The sequence below is a fragment of the Silurus meridionalis genome, chromosome 4 (assembly GCF_014805685.1).
Source record: "Silurus meridionalis isolate SWU-2019-XX chromosome 4, ASM1480568v1, whole genome shotgun sequence".
Classification (NCBI taxonomy): domain Eukaryota; kingdom Metazoa; phylum Chordata; class Actinopteri; order Siluriformes; family Siluridae; genus Silurus; species Silurus meridionalis.
This window is the reverse complement of record NC_060887.1, coordinates 2526710-2547978: the sequence shown is the minus strand read 5'-3', so window position 1 is coordinate 2547978 and position 21269 is coordinate 2526710. Positions and strand designations below refer to the sequence as shown.

Here is a 21269-nt window from a genome sequence, read left to right as displayed (position 1 = left end):
AACAACGGCCTTCGATTCAATAGTAGACTTACAATGTTTGCATGTTACTATGACAGCATGACATTTGACTATGACGTTTCATTGGTGGATTAAAAAGATTGTTGCACCAATCAGGGATGCTACGTCACAGAGATGGTGACGGCGCGACTCTACATGAGCTCCTGTAGTGTTTCTCTGTAGAAACACACACCCGGGTTAGAGGCGAGCGCCCCCTGCTGGACTTTTGTTCGGTAAGCTTTCCGGTCTATTGATCATTGCTGTTTGTTTCTCCACCTCCTCTTCACCTGGCATCCGTATCAGATCTCGAATCGGCCCATTTATTATTCCTTTCAGAAAATATACAGAAAAAATGCAGGTCACAAAGTCATTCCAATTGTGAACACCACATCAGCTTAGATAACGTCTCATGTTAAAAGTCCACCGCCAAATCTTTCAATCGGACAGATTTGATCTGGAATGACAGGATCGCGGGTACCTGCACAGCGACATCGAGAACACGAGCACCAGGAAAACAGCGAGTGTGCAGGTTACCTTTGTCTCCGGTAGCGTGGACATGCCGGACGATGGAATCTCCAAGAATCACAGTATGACGTTTTGGCTCGCGGAGAGGGGCGAAGCGGTTCTCGGTCGAGATCTCGAAGGCCGGTGGTGGTGGCGGGGGAGACGTCCTCGACCAGGGCTTGGCTCGTGTCTTCCGCTGCTGCAGCATCCAGGGTCCGTGGTGCACCGGTGCCGGAGTGAACAATACCTGGGCGGGCCGTGTTGTAGGTGCGCTGGACCTGGGCAGAGAGACACGCGGAGTTGAGGTGCTGGGAGCGTTAGGTTCAACCCGGGAATTTACCTGGGAAGAGTGAGCGTCCGCCCGGGATGTTTCCAGCGCCGCTTTCCGCTCTCACAGCTGGGCATCGAACGAGTTCTCACCTGTGCTCAAAGGCAGACACACAGCCGGCATAGTGCTTATAATAGCAGATAGAGTTAAGATACAGAGATGTGATAAAGTGGGAGGGAATGAATATAGTCAACACTAGTGATTAACTCGAGTTAACGAACCTGCAAGCAGAGAGTCTCCTTTCCACGTCATGACCTGCCCCCATCCTGCTGCCACCTAAAAAGATAAATAACTAACAACAATCTGCACTTACTTTATCTTTAATACAGATCTACAACATATACAGAATATATATTTGTCAATATTTAGTGTAATTGAAGAAATGAGGATGGATATTTCTGTATGTTGTTGCAGTTTTAAAGTGAACATTCCTACTGCAGTAAACAAAAGAGTTAATGATCCACTTCTTTCTCTTCTTTTCTCATTCCATGAGAAGTGAGAAAACTCAGGAGAAATGTAAAGGAACAATGAAGCAGGAAAAAAAAAAAAAAAAAGGTTTGGAAAAGCCAAAGCTTCACATCTACAGTATGTAGAGAGACGATGAGACACAAGTTGATGCTGTAGATACTGTAGATTTATTTATTTTCTCACCATCGCTGCTGATGTTCTAAGATTATTCTAACGCACTTGTTTTCACGTCTGGTCTCAACAACGGCCTTCGATTCAATAGTAGACTTACAATGTTTGCATGTTACTATGACAGCATGACATTTGACTATGACGTTTCATTGGTGGATTAAAAAGATTGTTGCACCAATCAGGGATGCTACGTCACAGAGATGGTGACGGCGCGACTCTACATGAGCTCCTGTAGTGTTTCTCTGTAGAAACACACACCCGGGTTAGAGGCGAGCGCCCCCTGCTGGACTTTTGTTCGGTAAGCTTTCCGGTCTATTGATCATTGCTGTTTGTTTCTCCACCTCCTCTTCACCTGGCATCCGTATCAGATCTCGAATCGGCCCATTTATTATTCCTTTCAGAAAATATACAGAAAAAATGCAGGTCACAAAGTCATTCCAATTGTGAACACCACATCAGCTTAGATAACGTCTCATGTTAAAAGTCCACCGCCAAATCTTTCAATCGGACAGATTTGATCTGGAATGACAGGATCGCGGGTACCTGCACAGCGACATCGAGAACACGAGCACCAGGAAAACAGCGAGTGTGCAGGTTACCTTTGTCTCCGGTAGCGTGGACATGCCGGACGATGGAATCTCCAAGAATCACAGTATGACGTTTTGGCTCGCGGAGAGGGGCGAAGCGGTTCTCGGTCGAGATCTCGAAGGCCGGTGGTGGTGGCGGGGGAGACGTCCTCGACCAGGGCTTGGCTCGTGTCTTCCGCTGCTGCAGCATCCAGGGTCCGTGGTGCACCGGTGCCGGAGTGAACAATACCTGGGCGGGCCGTGTTGTAGGTGCGCTGGACCTGGGCAGAGAGACACGCGGAGTTGAGGTGCTGGGAGCGTTAGGTTCAACCCGGGAATTTACCTGGGAAGAGTGAGCGTCCGCCCAGGATGTTTCCAGCGCCGCTTTCCGCTCTCACAGCTGGGCATCGAACGAGTTCTTACCTGTGCTCAAAGGCAGACACACAGCCGGCATAGTGCTTATAATAGCAGATAGAGTTAAGATACAGAGATGTGATAAAGTGGGAGGGAATGAATATAGTCAACACTAGTGATTAACTCGAGTTAACTCGAAACCTGCAAGCAGAGAGTCTCCTTTCCACGTCATGACCTGCCCCCATCCTGCTGCCACCTAAAAAGATAAATAACTAACAACAATCTGCACTTACTTTATCTTTAATAAGAATTTACAGTAAATACATTTACAAATAAATACATAAATAAAATAATAAAATAAATACTAATAAATCGGCAATTCACACAACAAACTAATTAAATACATTTTTCACTACAAAGTCATTTCCCTAAAAACAGACCTTTCTTGCTTTGTTTGTTGCAAAGTCATCAATTACATCATCGTTGCAAATCTGACCAGCACTTGTATGGTTGATGTTTCTGACAGCGAGGCTGCTGAGGTGCTCTTGTGACATGGTGGATCTCAGGTATGATTTCATCAGTTTCAGTTTTAAAAAGCTTCTTTCTGCTTCAGCTACAGTCACTGGAAGTGTAAGACAAAGTCTTGTGAAAAAAAATACTTATAATTCTTATTATTATCATCATAACTGCAGTAACACACACACACACACACACACACACACAGCTGCATTAATACATTTAAATCACTATCTCTCTAATCACACTTAATTCCTCCAGGATTAATTACAGGTTGGGTGACCTCTAACCTCTCGTGTGGTGCTGATGTTCCTCCTCAGAAGTCCGTCTGCTGTCTGAAGTCTCAGCTCCACCCTCTTCAGGTCATCAGACTTCATCAGGGCTGTCAATTAAACACAACCTATGTTTATCTACACTTATGATACCAGGACAAGAAAAACCCCCTCTGAAGATGTTCTTCTTAAAGACTGAAATCCGTATCAGAGCTCTTTTATAGAAATATATATATGACTGTATAATGCTGCTGCCATTAGGACATTATTTCACATCACATGAATCTGCTGCACTTGTGAGTGGATTTGATTCGGACTTTTCTGATAAGCGTCTCTAATAGATCAGTGTAATTATTATAATATTAACGCTTAGTGGCGTCTCACCGTCCAGACAGTCTCTGTCTCTCTGAGAGACGCAGAGACACTACAATTATCTCATACATACAACTGAGCATATCATTTAAACTCACATCTAGAGGTCGACTGATACAGGATGACCAATATATGTTGCTGATTTCTTTTGTCTGATATGTTTGTCCAAATAAAATCTCTACAAATTTAAACCTATTTTGTAATGACACTGAATTGAGATTTAAAAATAAACTAATAAATCTGTGTGACATGAACTGACTCATATTTCTTTTCCACTTATTACACTATTTATAACTTTTAGAATAAACTTTAAAAACTGGACCAATATAAAGTTTATTCACAAACTTTTACTAAACTGAGTTTATTCATATGATCATCACTATTCATTACATCACATTACCTCTGTCTTTGTCCCGCTTTTCTTCTTCTACACTTTTTCTTCTTTTTTATTTAATTTGTATTGTTTTCCAGCACAGTAATGTGATGAATTTAAATACTGTTATGTTTGCATCATTATGCTATAAAACACATATTATACCATTAAGTTCGAGCATGCGCAGAAAGAACCGGAGACATGACTGCACAGCGTTTTTTACTCGTTTACTCTGCACACTGCAAACACACCCACATGCAGCACGAGAGTGCCCTCTAATGGCTATCAGATATTATAAAATTAATGCAATGTTACCAATGTCACTATGACCATTATTAATTTAGGGGCTTCAGGAAAGTCTGCAAAGGAAACAAAACAATACCTACCTTTTCCGGTTTGTCTGAATCATTGCACGAAACACATTAACAAATCCGAAAACACAGCGACAAGTCAGACAAACCGGAAAAGGTAGGTATAGTTTGTGAATGTAAACTTACCGATCATTGGACATTGGATTGTCTGACTTGTGTTTTCGGATTTGTTAATCTGTTTTGCACTTCTCGGCCACCGTAGGTGACCCTGTTCTACAGCTTACCAGTGAGTGTCCACTACTGCCACCTAGCAGATAATTTACATACACTCCAATACACTTCTCATGACAGGTAGATTCACACCTGTATTGTATTGTATTGTATTGTATTGTATTGTATTGTATTGTATTGTATTGTATTGTATTGTATTGTATTGTATTGTATTGTATTGTATTGTATTGTATTGTATTGTATTGTATTGTATTGTATTGTATTGTATTGTATTGTATTGTATTGTATTGTATTGTATTGTATTGTATTGTATTGTATTGTATTGTATTGTATTGTATTGTATTGTATTGTATTGTATTGTATTGTATTGTATTGTATTGTATTGTATTGTATTGTATTGTATTGTATTGTATTGTATTGTATTGTATTGTATTGTATTGTATTGTATTGTATTGTATTGTATTGTATTGTATTGTATTGTATTGTATTGTATTGTATTGTATTGTATTGTATTGTATTGTATTGTATTGTATTGTATTGTATTGTATTGTATTGTATTGTATTGTATTGTATTGTATTGTATTGTATTGTATTGTATTGTATTGTATTGTATTGTATTGTATTGTATTGTATTGTATTGTATTGTATTGTATTGTATTGTATTGTATTGTATTGTATTGTATTGTATTGTATTGTATTCACACACACACACACACAGCTGCATTAATACATTTAAATCACTATCTCTAATCACACTTAATTCCTCCAGGATTAATTACAGGTTGGTGACCTCTAACCTCTCGTGTGGTGCTGATGTTCCTCCTCAGAAGTCCGTCTGCTGTCTGAAGTCTCAGCTCCACCCTCTTCAGGTCATCAGACTTCATCAGGGCTGTCAATTAAACACAACCTATGTTTATCTACACTTATGATACCAGGACAAGAAAAACCCCCTCTGAAGATGTTCTTCTTAAAGACTGAAATCCGTATCAGAGCTCTTTTATAGAAATATATATATGACTGTATAATGCTGCTGCCATTAGGACATTATTTCACATCACATGAATCTGCTGCACTTGTGAGTGGATTTGATTCGGACTTTTCTGATAAGCGTCTCTAATAGATCAGTGTAATTATTATAATATTAACGCTTAGTGGCGTCTCACCGTCCAGACAGTCTCTGTCTCTCTGAGAGACGCAGAGACACTACAATTATCTCATACATACAACTGAGCATATCATTTAAACTCACACCTAGAGGTCGACTGATACAGGATGACCAATATATGTTGCTGATTTCTTTTGTCTGATATGTTTGTCCAAATAAAATCTCTACAAATTTAAACCTATTTTGTAATGACACTGAATTGAGATTTAAAAATAAACTAATAAATCTGTGTGACATGAACTGACTCATATTTCTTTTCCACTTATTACACTATTTATAACTTTTAGAATAAACTTTAAAAACTGGACCAATATAAAGTTTATTCACAAACTTTTACTAAACTGAGTTTATTCATATGATCATCACTATTCATTACATCACATTACCTCTGTCTTTGTCCCGCTTTTCTTCTTCTACACTTTTTCTTCTTTTTATTTAATTTGTATTGTTTTCCAGCACAGTAATGTGATGAATGTAAATACTGTTATGTTTGCATCATTATGCTATAAAACACATATTATACCATTAAGTTCGGAGCATGCGCAGAAAGAACCGGAGACATGACTGCACAGCGTTTTTTACTCGTTTACTCTGCACACTGCAAACACACCCACATGCAGCACGAGAGTGCCCTCTAATGGCTATCAGATATTATAAAATTAATGCAATGTTACCAATGTCACTATGACCATTATTAATTTAGGGGCTTCAGGAAAGTCTGCAAAGGAAACAAAACAATACCTACCTTTTCCGGTTTGTCTGAATCATTGCACGAAACACATTAACAAATCCGAAAACACAGCGACAAGTCAGACAAACCGGAAAAGGTAGGTATAGTTTGTGAATGTAAACTTACCGATCATTGGACATTGGATTGTCTGACTTGTGTTTTCGGATTTGTTATTTTGTTTTTGGATTTGTTATTTTGTTTTTGGATTTGTTAATCTGTTTTGCACTTCTCGGCCACCGTAGGTGACCCCTGTTCTACAGCTTACCAGTGAGTGTCCACTACTGCCACCTAGCAGATAATTTACACATACACTCTCCAATACACTTCTCATGACAGGTAGATTCACACCTGGATTGTATTGTATTGTATGCTCAAATAAAAATTGAAACAAATAGAAGAGGGGGAAAAAGAAAATTATGCATGAGGTTGTTCACCATTCATGGTGAGATGTTCAGCTCTACATAGATCACTTTCTGAATGTGTGAGAGATCAGTGGAAAGATTTTGGGCCCTGGATAAAAAAATGTAAGGAAACAACACGCTGGGAACCGAACCTCAGACCCCACTGTAATGTAGAACACAGACACACTGTATGACATTAAATCAGTTCACATTTATTAACAACATCCCGACTTCCCAAGCCATGGCATAATGACACCAGACTCTTTCTCCAAATAATTATAGAGGATCCTCACATACACAAAGCTTCTGTGTCTAAACTGCAATTTCTTGGGGCATCTGATATCAGAACAATGTAAAACTTAAAAGACAAAAAAAAGGCAGGCAAAATATCCCTGTGCCCAAGACCAAGGAACAGCTCATGTATTTCCTAGGAATGTGGTTGCAGGAATTTTCAAGACTGGAAACTTCCCATATGAATTATCAGGAATATTTAGGTATTAACAGGAATGAATGGAAATAAAGTTGGAATTTACAGAATTGCAAGTTATCCTATAACAGGGAACTTAAATGTAGTTAAAAAATAACTTGCTTGATAATCAACCAGATTGAATGCAGTTTCAGTTGAATTTCTACCTGCACATTCATCAATCACATGCACACAGCACACTTACTGCAGGGCTCCTGAGACCGTACCCCTACATGCACTGTGTTTTCTTCATGTAAACAATGAGTCACGCCTCAAAAAAGGTTAAAAACCACTGCCTTATGGGTAATAAAAGACCAATAATCAGGATCTCAGGTCTACATTCCTTACTATTGAAGTCAACAGGACCAACACACACACACACACACACACACACACACACACACACACACACACACACACACACACACACACACATGTTCAGCTCTGCTTGTGTCTTTCTCCTTTTTCTCCTCGTCACCAGTCACTAAAACAGAGCACACTGATTAGTCCCATCAGCCACAGATCTGCTTCTCACCGCTCGTTTCCCCCCGGCTCCACCCTCCATTCACCAACCGCCGCTCGTGCACGCACCCGCTGCTCCATCCAGCAGTAGTGTTCAGGTGTTGTGAGGTGAATCCAGTGTTAACCCTGTCAGAATAACTGCTGAAAGATCATCCACTTTCTTGTGCCAATCCATGTGATTAATTATAAAGTACAGATGTTTAAGTGAATCAGGTTCTGCCCCACATTAACTGTCAGCTATATTGCTTTCAGAGCTCAAAATGAACAAAGCACTAAAGCTGCAAGAAAATACCTCAACTTCAGTTTCTGTCAAATTCCTTTTCTTTAAGGACATCAAACATCACTGACTTTACTAAAGTGGATTTCAAGAAAAAATACCATCATTGAATGCTCTCTGTGATGAAGAGACATTAGACATGATTGAAATTCAAAATCTTTATTTATTTAATAGTGTTTATTGTGTCTCGCTGTAGTAAAAGTGTTCAGACTCTCTGTTTCTCTTGTCGTCTTCTTTTTTTTCTATTTCTCCTTTTCTTTTGAATGTTTTCTTGTCTCAGCTGAGCAACAATTTCCTCCCATCGCTCTCGGACTCTCATATAATGATCTGTTTTATTCTCTGAAGTCTTCTTTTCTTCCTCACAGAGATTCTGGGTATCCTGGAGCCCCCTGTTGGTCTGAAGCTGTAAGTTGTTCCTCTCCTCTATGTCAAGTTTAGTTTTCTCTCTTCGTCCTCTTGTTTTCTTTAAAATCCAACGTGGGCTCAAACTGAGCAACACGTTCCTCCAGTCGCTCTTTCTCTCTGATCAAATGATCTCTCTCCTGCTCTGCACTATTTTTTACTTTCTCACAGTGATTCTGAGTATCCTGGAGCTCCATGGTGGTCTGTTCCAAAGTGACCTCAAGCTGAGCAACATGTTCCTCCACTTTCTTTTGCTCTCTCGTCCAGCTCTTTCTCTCACATTCCACATTTTTCTCCAGTTCCTTAAGGATTTTCAGGGAAGACTGGAGCTTCATGGTGGTCTGTTCCAAAGTGGCCTCAAGCTGAGCAACATGTTCCTCCACTTTCTTTTGCTCTCTCGTCCAGCTCTCTCTCTCACATTCTACAGTTTTCTCCAGTTCCTCATGGATTTTCAGGGAAGACTGGAGCTTCATGGTGGTCTGTTCCAAAGTGGCCTCAAGCTGAGCAACATGTTCCTCCACTTTCTTTTGCTCTCTCGTCCAGCTCTCTCTCTCACATTCTACAGTTTTCTCCAGTTCCTCATGGATTTCCAGGGAAGACTGGAGGTCCTTGGTCGTCTGTTTCAAAGTGACCTCAAGCTGAGCAACATGTTCCTCCACTTTCTTTTGTTCTCTTGTCCAGCTCTCTCTCTCACAGTCCACAGTTTTCTCCAGTTCCTCATTGATTTTCAGGGAAGACTGGAGCTCCATGGTGGTCTGATCCAAAGTGACCTCAAGCTGAGCAACACGTTCCTCCAGTTGTTTCTGTTCTCTCGCCCAGCTCTGGCTTCTCTCAGTTATGTCCTGTTCCTGCTGCTTTCGCTCAGAAGCCAAAGTAGCCTCCAGCTTTTGCACCGTCTGTAGCAGAATGGCTTTCTCTTCTTTCTCTTCTGTTATCTTCTCTATCATTAGAAGAGAAAATGCATCCAAGTCTTTCACTACTTTCTCCATGTGTTCCAGCTTCTCCTTCATTTCAGCAATCTGCTTAGTTTTCTTTGTTCTTCTGGTTTGAAAAAACTCTCTCAACCTTCTGAAGAGCTCCATGTTTATGCCTCTTTACTCACAAGCAAAAACCTTGGAAATGAGAGAAACAGAGTCGCGTTTCCAATTATAGACGTTACCTTACTGTGACGTCACAGGGAGATGCCCGCCCTCCGTCTGTGACGTAACCCGGTCTCTCTTAACCTGACACTATGCGCATGCGCACATTACAGAGGTAAAGAGCGGATAAAATATCATGTCTTCACAGCTTTTCTGTTGTTCCTGAGAGAAGAGCGATATTACAGTCATAAATAAGATAAAAACGGCTGTAAACTGTGTATAAAGCGAGTGAATCCGAGTTGAAAACCGGAAGTTGACCGGAGTGACTCTATGAATGTTGCAGAATCATAAATGACCAGTAGGTGGCAGTGTGATGTGTATTAGAGCTCACTGTCACAGCAGGTCATTAGAAGTAGTGGAGCTCTAATGACGTCATTAATAGCGAGGACAAGACACACAGCAGTTTGGGATTCTTTTATTGACTTTATTGATTAATTGATTTGGAGTATGATTGTGTTTCTGATCAAAGTAAGTTCATGTGTATGGAGTAAAAACAACCTGTACATTTCTCACTTCCAGACAGTATTATGAGATGTTCATCTGCTGGAAGTTCATGTTTAATGCTGCATGTTTTATAGGATTTATGAGCTGGAATAAATGTCCAAAAACCTCAATTCAACACTGAGTGATTTTTGTAGTTTGGTAGACTAAAATTAAATACAATAAAAAAAGTTATTAACTGAAACTAATCTGAAATAAAACTTCAAAATATAAAGAATCAAAATAAAATTATCAGTACATTTAAAATTATAACAATATATAACAATAATAATAATATTATTAGTTAAATGCAGTGCAGTATTACAGCGTAAATATTTTAATTTTAATTAACTTCAAATACACATTTATAAATATTAAGGCTTTTACTGTGTAATAGATTAAAAACTAAACCGACACTAAAATTAAATACCAACAAAAAGTCATAATTTACTGCAATGTAATTGAAAACATCAAAATACAACAAAAATAAATAAAAATGACTATCAATATGTTTAAAACTAGAATAAATCTGGTTCAGACAGTTAAATACAGTGCAGTATTACAGCGTAAATATTTTAATTTTAATTAACTTCAAATACACATTTATAAATATTAAGGCTTTTACTGTGTAATAGATTAAAAACTAAACCGACACTAAAATTAAATACCAACAAAAAGTCATAATTTACTGCAATGTAATTGAAAACATCAAAATACAGCAAAAATAAATAAAAATGACTATCAATATGTTTAAAACTAAAATAAATACATATAAATATATATATATAAAGGTCTACATTTAAACATATTTTTTATTTTTAAATGATTACTTTTATTATTATTATATGAAGATTTCCACATTTATATGATATATCCTACAGATTAATCACTATAAAGAAAATAGAAACATACACAAGAATGTTATTAACAACTTGTACACTGTACTGCACGATCCATGTGGAATATAATGTGCATATAATAATGAATATTGTGAATGTAAACAAACATTCAGCAGTAGTTGAAAAAAATCAGGTCAGTCTCTGAGCATAAGCACTGAATCACTTGGAATTTACTCGGTCAATAATAAAAACTCTTTGCTATAGTTGTGAGGTGACTGATACACAAAGCCATGGAGCAGTTGGACACTGGGGAGACAATCAGATGAATGAAAGTAGAAAATGTGATAAAACCCTAAAGTTTATTGTGAGATTTGAGTCGTGATCGTTCAGATGCACAGTGTAGCAGCAATGACACAAACTTCACTTCACAACAAGAGCAAAAATACATGAATGAAAAAATGAATGAACTTAAAATTCATCAAATGAAAAAAATAATCCAATGTTATTTAAACTTCTCTTTAAATAACAAAATAACAATCTTATATTCTGTTATTCAATTCTCTCATACTGACCACTGGATGTTCTACACGGCACCTCATGGTAAAGACTCTCTGATGACAGGAGACTCCACCATGATGCCGAGGCGATAAGAAGATCAGTAACATCCTGACACTGAGTTACAGTACAGTGGTCAGGGTCATACAGAGGTTTTCCAAGACGTGTTCCACTCAGAACAGACCTCACAAGGGTCCATCAAAGAAGTCGAGTCCTCGTGCTGTGCGTCAGGTGCAGAAGCTGCTTCAGAAAACAGACACACGAGTGCTGCAGCATCGCTTTAATCACTTCTTATTTCAAGAAATCTTACCAAGTGTAATTATTTTACTGCACTGGCAAATCATTTGACTTGTTTCTAGTCTGTAGAGTTTCTTCTTAAATCATGCTTTTATTTCTTTATTTCGACGGATATTTTTTGCAGTGGACGCGTCATAATGTGTGCTGTGTGTTTTTATCCCTGACCACCGAGCACCATAGAGTGAATAAAATGTATTAATATTCTTCATTCATACAATTCATACAAGATGATTCATACAAATCAATACAATTCATTTTAGAACTGTATTAATAGTGTAAAGAGTAAAGTTTGAAGTCATCGAGGATGTAACACGACTTTAAAAAAGAGCTGGAATAAATAGAGTGAGAACAGCAGCCGCTGCACAGACTCCAGATCACACACTCTCATACAGTATTAGAAAAGCACTTGTATTCCTCTCAACCGAGAACAGAAAGCTGAGGGTACATTGGGAACAAGTTTCCCAAAACTGTATAGTTGCAATCTGGAAAACATATTGCCTGAATCATTATTTCTGCTCATTTATGCTGTGCAGATGATTGTGTGGATCCATAGGGTAGTGGTCGTCACATCTGCTTTACACACAGAAGGTCCTTCCAGTGGAACCATGCAGGTTGCAAACATGAGTGAGGTTTATATATTACTCACAAATTGTTACTCAATCCTGGAAATAAATAAACTGTTTTGCATGTTTCTGCATTGTGGTTGAAACAGAAATGGAGGAAAAGCAATCCAAAATTAGAATCAGAAACTCAAGGGCATGGCTCCACTGGGGGTCAAACCCAGGACCTTCTGCGTGTAAAGCAGACGTGATGACCGCTACACTATGGAACCTGCTGCTGAGAAGGTTGATGTCCAATGTGCATAAATAGAAACATATCTCTCGAAATCTAACTGGAAAAATATAAATTAAACTTAGAAAAATCACTGACTCAAATGTCACAATCATCTCCACTGTTTTGAGCGTGTTAAGCTCCAGGTTTTTATGACTGCACCATGTCTCTCAGGTCTTTCTTCACTGAAGCAGGGTCGTTGGCTGAAAACAGATTTTCTGTTTTTGATTGACTGCTACACCATGAAATCTGGAATATTTTTCAGACAACATTTTACTTTCACTCATTACATTTTTACACAAATATCTGTATTTTTTACTTCTTACATTTTCAAAACCGGCTCATTACTTTTTTTTAATCCATTGATTTGGTTAAATGTCAATATTTTTTATTTTTTTACAGAGCAAACCATTTCCTGTCATTGTGCATCTTTTTCAATCCACTGGTGTATAATGTCCTGCCTCTCACTCACCACAGATGTAGACTAGTTTACGAAGCTAAGAATCAGCAGGCAGAAAACAAGAAGAAGTAAAGCTGTGCTTTTGTAAAATAAAGTAAAAAGACAGGGGGCGCTCTCTGTGCGAAATGTGCGATTATGTTGAGATAAAATATTTAATTTGATTGACAGCCCTAATATTAATATGATGTGAGGTCCAGTTACCAACGTGACACTAAAACAGGTAGAAGTAGCAGCTACTTTTAACTTAAGTACATGTCAGAGCCAAAACTTCTTTATACTTTTTTACTCAAGTGAAAGTTATCAGTACTTTAACTTTTACCTGAGTATTTTAAAACATGAGTATCTGTACTTCTACTTAAGTAAAGGATGTGTGTACTTTTGCCACCTCTGGTACAGTATGAGGTAATGGTCTGTGATGTCATCACTCTGAGGTAAAATATCTATATCAGTGACGTCTGCTCCGTGGGATATTATTAAGTCGATTAAGGGTCTGTGGTGCCCCGGAGGGAACGATACCTGAGACAAGTGGAGTTGAGGTGCTGGGAGCATTAGTTTCAAGAATTTACCTGGGACGAGTGAGCATCCGTCCGTAATGTTTCCAGCACCTCTTTCCACTCTCGCAGCTGGTCATGCTTTGCATGTAGATTGCAAATCTGTTTCTCCAAAGCCTCCAGCTCCAACTCCACCGTTTACAACTCAAAGGAGTCCTCACCTGTGCTCAAAGGCAGACACACAACCGACATAGTGCTTATAATCGCGAACAGATTTAAGAAAAAATGTGAGGCAATGAATGTAGTCAACACTAGTGGTAGTCGAGTTAACGAGCTACAGGCACAAGTCAGGAAGACAAAAAACAATTCAGGTTGATTTAAAGAGGAAAAAGAGGTATATAAATAGTAAAGTTTAGTTTGAAAATGCCAACACAAATACAAACACGGAACTCACGGCAAACAAGTCAAACACAGGAAGCTACATCACAGGAAAGTGAATAAAGCGTGAACACGTTTCTTCATGCCAGTTTTGTTATGAACATCATTATAGTTAGGACTGAAAACGAGGACATAAAGAGAGTGTAATGGCTGCATTTCCAGACTTATTGAAGGAAAATATGTACACTGGAGATCAAAATTAGAGAACAATTTATAAACAATTGAACAATTCTGAAATAATGTCATCTTCACTGCTCAACAGTTGAAGGAGTTTTTGTCCTGTCTATACCATGCTACCAGAACACCTTTTCCACAAAATAACTAAGGCATTTAAAAAAACATTATTTTGCAGAAAACACACTGATCAAAATTAGAGAACAATTTATAAACAATTGAACAATTCTGAAATAATGTCATCTTCACTGCTCAACAGTTGAAGGAGTTTTGTCCTGTCTATACCATGCTACCAGAACACCTTTTCCACAAAATAACTAAGGCATTTAAAAAAACATTATTTTGCAGAAAACACACTGATCAAAATTAGAGAACAATTTATAAACAATTGAACAATTCTGAAATAATGTCATCTTCACTGCTCAACAGTTGAAGGAGTTTTGTCCTGTCTATACCATGCTACCAGAACACCTTTTCCACAAATATCTGTATTTTTACTTCTTACATTTTCAAAACCGGCTCATTACTTTTTTTTAATCCATTGATTTGGTTAAATGTCAATATTTTTTATTTTTTTACAGAGCAAACCATTTCCTGTCATTGTGCATCTTTTTCAATCCACTGGTGTATAATGTCCTGCCTCTCACTCACCACAGATGTAGACTAGTTTACGAAGCTAAGAATCAGCAGGCAGAAAACAAGAAGAAGTAAAGCTGTGCTTTTGTAAAATAAAGTAAAAAGACAGGGGGCGCTCTCTGTGCGAAATGTGCGATTATGTTGAGATAAAATATTTAATTTGATTGACAGCCCTAATATTAATATGATGTGAGGTCCAGTTACCAACGTGACACTAAAACAGGTAGAAGTAGCACCTACTTTTAACTTAAGTACATGTCAGAGCCAAAACTTCTTTATACTTTTTTACTCAAGTGAAAGTTATCAGTACTTTAACTTTTACCTGAGTATTTTAAAACATGAGTATCTGTACTTCTACTTAAGTAAAGGATGTGTACTTTTGCCACCTCTGGTACAGTATGAGGTAATGGTCTGTGATGTCATCACTCTGAGGTAAAATATCTATATCAGTGACGTCTGCTCCGTGGGATATTATTAAGTCGATTAAGGGTCTGTGGTGCCCCGGAGGGAACGATACCTGAGACAAGTGGAGTTGAGGTGCTGGAAGCGTTAGGTTCAAAAATTTACCTGGGACGAGTGAGCATCCGTCCGTAATGTTTCCAGCACCTCTTTCCACTCTCGCAGCTGGTCATGCTTTGCATGTAGATTGCAAATCTGTTTCTCCAAAGCCTCCAGCTCCAACTCCACCGTTTACAACTCAAAGGAGTCCTCACCTGTGCTCAAAGGCAGACACACAACCGACATAGTGCTTATAATCGCGAACAGATTTAAGAAAAATGTGAGGCAATGAATGTAGTCAACACTAGTGGTAGTTGAGTTAACGAGCTACAGGCACAAGTCAGGAAGATAAAAAACTATTCAGGTTGATTTAAAGAGGAAAAAGAGGTATATAAATAGTAACGTTTAGTTTGAAAATGCCAACACAAATACAAACACGGAACTCGCGGCAAACAAGTCAAACACAGGAAGCTACATCACAGGAAAGTGAATAAAGCGTGAACACGTGTGTGTGTGTGTGTGTGTAATTATTTGTACAAAGAGTTCCGTCTCATCACTTTCATTATTTTAGATCAAACATGTGCACTACTACTATCAGGTAAAATACAATGTACTCGTAGGAAAAAAACACAAAAAACAAAGTGTCCAAAAACTTACGACCACCAGGCTGAAATAGTCCACGCAGAAGTAAGAACAGGAGTTTTGAGGGTTGGGATTCGGACTGTAGTTTATGTTAACAGTCTGCTACACTGACTCAGGACTACAGTGTGTATCTGATCATCACTTCACCTCAACATCATTTAGCTGTAATAAATGGACATTCAGTGAAACCCAGATGAGGACGGGTTCCCTCATGAGTCTGGTTCCTCTCAAGGTTTCCTCCTTATGCCGTCTCGGGGAGTTTTTTCTCGCCACAGTCGGCACCGGCTTGTTCATCAGAGACAAACTTACACATATAGAACATCATATTTATTTTTATCACCACATTATCTGTGTAAAGCTGCTTCGAAACAATGTTCATTGTTAAAAACACAATACAAATAAAAATGAATTAAAAATCTGGTTTTGTTGAAATAACAGGTTAACAGATGATAACTGGATAAATAACTAATGAATAAAAGCTCCATCCAGCCAATTAACATGCAAACTGCGGAAACATTTATATAAACAGAATGTAGAATCACTGAAAGCATTTTAAATGAGATTCATTTGTCTGTTTTGTGTACATACAGGATTCAGGGCCATTTTTCTAGATTGATATTTGAAGGTAATTTTGTATTAAAATAATATTTTGCAGTGTGTTTGTGCTTTAAGTGCTTTGGGACTCAAGTCTCCAGCTGGTCATGTGACCAGAGTGATGTGTACAGAATCGCTTTTATGATGTCATAATACAAATTTGAGTATCTCATTGACAACCACCAAACAAACAAACAGCAGCAAGAAGCAGCAGCGATTAGCAGCAACCAAGAAACATTTTGAAGATTTTCAAAATTTGATGGAAATTTTGCCAAAAAGATTTATGGCTCCATGAATTAATAAATAGAAACATATCTCTCAAAATCTAACTGGAAAATATAAATTAAACTTAGAAAAATCACTGACTCAAATGTCACAATCATCTCCACTGTTTTGAGCGTGTTAAGCTCCAGGTTTTTATGACTGCACCATGTCTCTCAGGTCTTTCTTCACTGAAGCAGGGTCGTTGGCTGAAAACAGATTTTCTGTTTTTGATTGACTGCTACACCATGAAATCTGGAATATTTTTCAGACAACATTTTACTTTCACTCATTACATTTTTACACAAATATCTGTATTTTTTACTTCTTACATTTTCAAAACCGGCTCATTACTTTTTTTTAATCCATTGATTTGGTTAAATGTCAATATTTTTTATTTTTTTACAGAGCAAACCATTTCCTGTCATTGTGCATCTTTTTCAATCCACTGGTGTATAATGTCCTGCCTCTCACTCACCACAGATGTAGACTAGTTTACGAAGCTAAGAATCAGCAGGCAGAAAACAAGAAGAAGTAAAGCTGTGCTTTTGTAAAATAAAGTAAAAGACAGGGGCGCTCTCTGTGCGAAATGTGCGATTATGTTGAGATTAAATATTTAATTTGATTGACAGCCCTAATATTAATATGATGTGAGGTCCAGTTACCAACGTGACACTAAAACAGGTAGAAGTAGCAGCTACTTTTAACTTAAGTACATGTCAGAGCCAAAACTTCTTTATACTTTTTTACTCAAGTGAAAGTTATCAGTACTTTAACTTTTACCTGAGTATTTTAAAACATGAGTATCTGTACTTCTACTTAAGTAAAGGATGTGTGTACTTTTGCCACCTCTGGTACAGTATGAGGTAATGGTCTGTGATGTCATCACTCTGAGGTAAAATATCTATATCAGTGACGTCTGCTCCGTGGGATATTATTAAGTCGATTAAGGGTCTGTGGTGCCCCGGAGGGAACGATACCTGAGACAAGTGGAGTTGAGGTGCTGGAAGCGTTAGGTTCAAAAATTTACCTGGGACGAGTGAGCATCCGTCCGTAATGTTTCCAGCACCTCTTTCCACTCTCGCAGCTGGTCATGCTTTGCATGTAGATTGCAAATCTGTTTCTCCAAAGCCTCCAGCTCCAACTCCACCGTTTACAACTCAAAGGAGTCCTCACCTGTGCTCAAAGGCAGACACACAACCGACATAGTGCTTATAATCGCGAACAGATTTAAGAAAAATGTGAGGCAATGAATGTAGTCAACACTAGTGGTAGTCGAGTTAACGAGCTACAGGCACAAGTCAGGAAGATAAAAAACTATTCAGGTTGATTTAAAGAGGAAAAAGAGGTATATAAATAGTAACGTTTAGTTTGAAAATGCCAACACAAATACAAACACGGAACTCGCGGCAAACAAGTCAAACACAGGAAGCTACATCACAGGAAAGTGAATAAAGCGTGAACACGTGTGTGTGTGTGTGTAATTATTTGTACAAAGAGTTCCGTCTCATCACTTTCATTATTTTAGATCAAACATGTGCACTACTACTATCAGGTAAAATACAATGTACTCGTAGGAAAAAAACACAAAAAACAAAGTGTCCAAAAACTTACGACCACCAGGCTGAAATAGTCCACGCAGAAGTAAGAACAGGAGTTTTGAGGGTTGGGATTCGGACTGTAGTTTATGTTAACAGTCTGCTACACTGACTCAGGACTACAGTGTGTATCTGATCATCACTTCACCTCAACATCATTTAGCTGTAATAAATGGACATTCAGTGAAACCCAGATGAGGACGGGTTCCCTCATGAGTCTGGTTCCTCTCAAGGTTTCCTCCTTATGCCGTCTCGGGGAGTTTTTTCTCGCCACAGTCGGCACCGGCTTGTTCATCAGAGACAAACTTACACATATAGAACATTATTTTGCAGAAAACACACTGATCAAAATTAGAGAACACTTTCAGATACCTCCCAGTTATTTGTGTAATCTGGCACCTGGTGCTAATTTCCTTGATTATCTGTCAACCCCTATTTAACTGGCAGCCTAACTTCCAGTTTCACTGACTCTGCAAGATGGTGGGCCGTTCTAAAGTGACTGAACAGCAGGTTGTCCAGATGAAGGCCAAAGGAATGACCCTATCAGCCATAGCAAGACAAGTTGGTCGTTCCAAATCTGTGATTTCAAGAATATTGAATCTTTACAACATCACAAACTCATTCAAGTCTGCCAAGAAGGCTGGTCGTCCACGGAAGACAAATACAAGAGAGGACAGGATACTGCAGAGGATCTCAATGGGCAATCGTTTCCACACTGCAGCTGGAATTGCTCACCAGTTCAGTGCTGAACAGGGTAAGGATCTGTCTCGTCATACAGTGTCTCGACGTTTAAGAGCATTAGGACTGAAAGCCCACTCTGCACAGTACAAACCCAAATAACCTGCAGGATTTCATCTTCATGATCACAACACTTCAAACAAAACATCTACAGTACATACAGGATTCAGGGCCATTTTCTAGATTGATATTTGAAGGTAATTTTGTATTAAAATAATATTTTGCAGTGTGTTTGTGCTTTAAGTGCTTTGGGACTCAAGTCTCCAGCTGGTCATGTGACCAGAGTGATGTGTACAGAATCGCTTTTATGATGTCATAATACAAATTTGAGTATCTCATTGACAACCACCAAACAAACAAACAGCAGCAAGAAGCAGCAGCGATTAGCAGCAACCAAGAAACATTTTGAAGATTTTCAAAATTTGATGGAAATTTTGCCAAAAGATTTATGGCTCCATGAATTAATAAATAGAAACATTAAGATTTATAATCAAATCGAATCCACATGTCAAGATGTGATCATAACCTTTGGTAAAATAAAAGCTGATTCTTTTATGTAAAACACTATTTGTCAACAAACATTAGGGACCTTTGGGTCTTCAATATCAAGGTTTACATCAAATGTTAGGATCTTTTAGAGATCTTTTCCAAACATTGGAGCATTAATTGTTTTGTAATTAAACCAACATGCTTTTTATTAATAAACTTCTCTCTGGACACGCACTGTGGGTGTGTCTCTGTTTATTCAGGTCTGTGCGGCAGTAATGGCGAGTCGAGGCGAGAGCAAGACGAGTTTCTCAAAGTGGAAATATGCTCATTATTTCACTTTAGTTGAGTATAAAGACAAAAACTTTTTAGTCTAATGTAAGCTGTGTCTTTCTGGTTCGAAGCTCATATCTACTGCGATAGCAACACCTCCAGAAACTCCATGCCTGAGGAGCTAGAAGCTAGAAGCTAACCCGGTGTTCTGTTCTACATTGTTGATAGTTTTCATACTTCAGCTGTGAAAGGAACATTTTTAAGAGCTCAACACAACAGCTTTTATGATGCAGAAGCCACTTTAGTTTTGTTTTAAGTCAGTTTTGTGTTTGTAGACCATAACGCATAAAAGGGCATTATTGGGAACATTAAAGAAGGTCCTTTAAAAAGTAATCAAAAAGTTACTTTTAACAGTAACACATTACTTTTTGGTGTAAATAATCAACAAAGTAATTGAGTTACTTTTTGAATAAAGTAACGAGTAACTGTAACTAGTTACTATTTTTTAGTAACGAGCACAACACTGGTGATTAGTATAGTATATTTAATCAAACTCATGTAACCTATTTACTCCAAGTATAATTAAATAATAATAATAATAATAATAATAATAATAATAATAATAATAATAATAATAATAATAATAATAATAATAATAATAATAATAATAATAATAATAATAATAATAATAATAATAATAATAATAATAATAATAATAATAATAATAATAATAATAATAATAATAATAATAATAATAATAATAATAATAATAATAATAATAATAATAATAATAATAATAATAATAATAATAATAATAATAATAATAATAATAATAATAATAATAATAATAATAATAATAATAATAATAATAATAATAATAATAATAATAATAATAATAATAATAATAATAATAATAATAATAATAATAATAATAATAATAATAATAATAATAATAATAATAATAATAATAATAATAATAATAATAATAATAATAATAATAATAATAATAATAATAATAATAATAATAATAATAATAATAATAATAATAATAATAATAATAATAATAATAATAATAATAATAATAATAATAATAATAATAATAATAATAATAATAATAATAATAATAATAATAATAATAATAATAATAATAATAATAATAATAATAATAATAATAATAATAATAATAATAATAATAATAATAATAATAATAATAATAATAATAATAATAATAATAATAATAATAATAATAATAATAATAATAATAATAATAATAATAATAATAATAATAATAATAATAATAATAATAATCCAGCCAATTAACATGCAAACTGCAGAAACATTTATATAAACAGAATGTAGAATCACTGAAAGCATTTTAAATGAGATTCATTTGTCTGTTTTGTGTACATACAG

The 21269-nt window shown here is 36.9% G+C and overlaps 1 protein-coding gene, 1 long non-coding RNA gene and 1 other non-coding gene across 4 annotated transcripts in view; 1 reads left to right on the top strand and 2 right to left on the bottom strand.

Annotated features, from left to right (window-relative positions):
- LOC124384641 (eukaryotic translation initiation factor 4 gamma 3-like) overlaps window positions 1–21269 on the top strand; it is a 271327-nt gene that overhangs the window by 62747 nt on the left and 187311 nt on the right. The window lies entirely within an intron of this gene.
- Window positions 1728–5322, bottom strand: LOC124384689. The gene is made up of 4 exons (XR_006925476.1): window positions 5261–5322; window positions 2829–3010; window positions 2068–2644; window positions 1728–1862 (listed from the first exon to the last, which is right to left on the bottom strand). It is a non-coding gene; the product is annotated as an uncharacterized LOC124384689 (long non-coding RNA).
- trnav-uac lies at window positions 12496–12568 on the bottom strand. The gene has a single exon. It is a non-coding gene; the product is annotated as a tRNA-Val (tRNA).